This window comes from Fulmarus glacialis, unplaced genomic scaffold (genome assembly GCF_000690835.1).
Source record: "Fulmarus glacialis isolate BGI_N327 unplaced genomic scaffold, ASM69083v1 scaffold32377, whole genome shotgun sequence".
NCBI lineage: Eukaryota > Metazoa > Chordata > Aves > Procellariiformes > Procellariidae > Fulmarus > Fulmarus glacialis.
Window position 1 is genome coordinate 771 of NW_009221819.1, and position 425 is coordinate 1,195.

Below are 425 nucleotides of genomic sequence, written 5' to 3' on the forward strand. Positions count from 1 at the left end.
GCGCCGCCGCCCCCCGCCGTGCCCGGGGCGATGGCAGCGAGGGGTCCCCATCGCTCTGGAGCTCCTTGGGGTCTGCAAAGCTTTTGAGGAGGGACCGATCCGTCCAGCGGGGCCAGTTCCTCCGGGCTTCGGCTTTCCTCCCGGAAAAGAAAGCGAAACGACGCAGCTGGTCTCCTCCGAAGAAGAAAAGCAGGAGCCAAGAGGCAAGGAAAGTCAGGAAAATGTATTTCTTCCTGGTCTGCATAGGTTCACGCGTGGCCCCGGCTCCTCATCGGGCTCAGATGGGCGCCGGAGTCCGGTCGAAAGGCCAACGTCCTGAACCCCAGGCAGGTGGTGGGACAACTCTCGGCCCCCAGGTATTGTCCTGTGGCCCTTGCAGCCCGTGGGAGCGTGGATGAACCCCACGGTCCTCTTCCTGCCCCCTC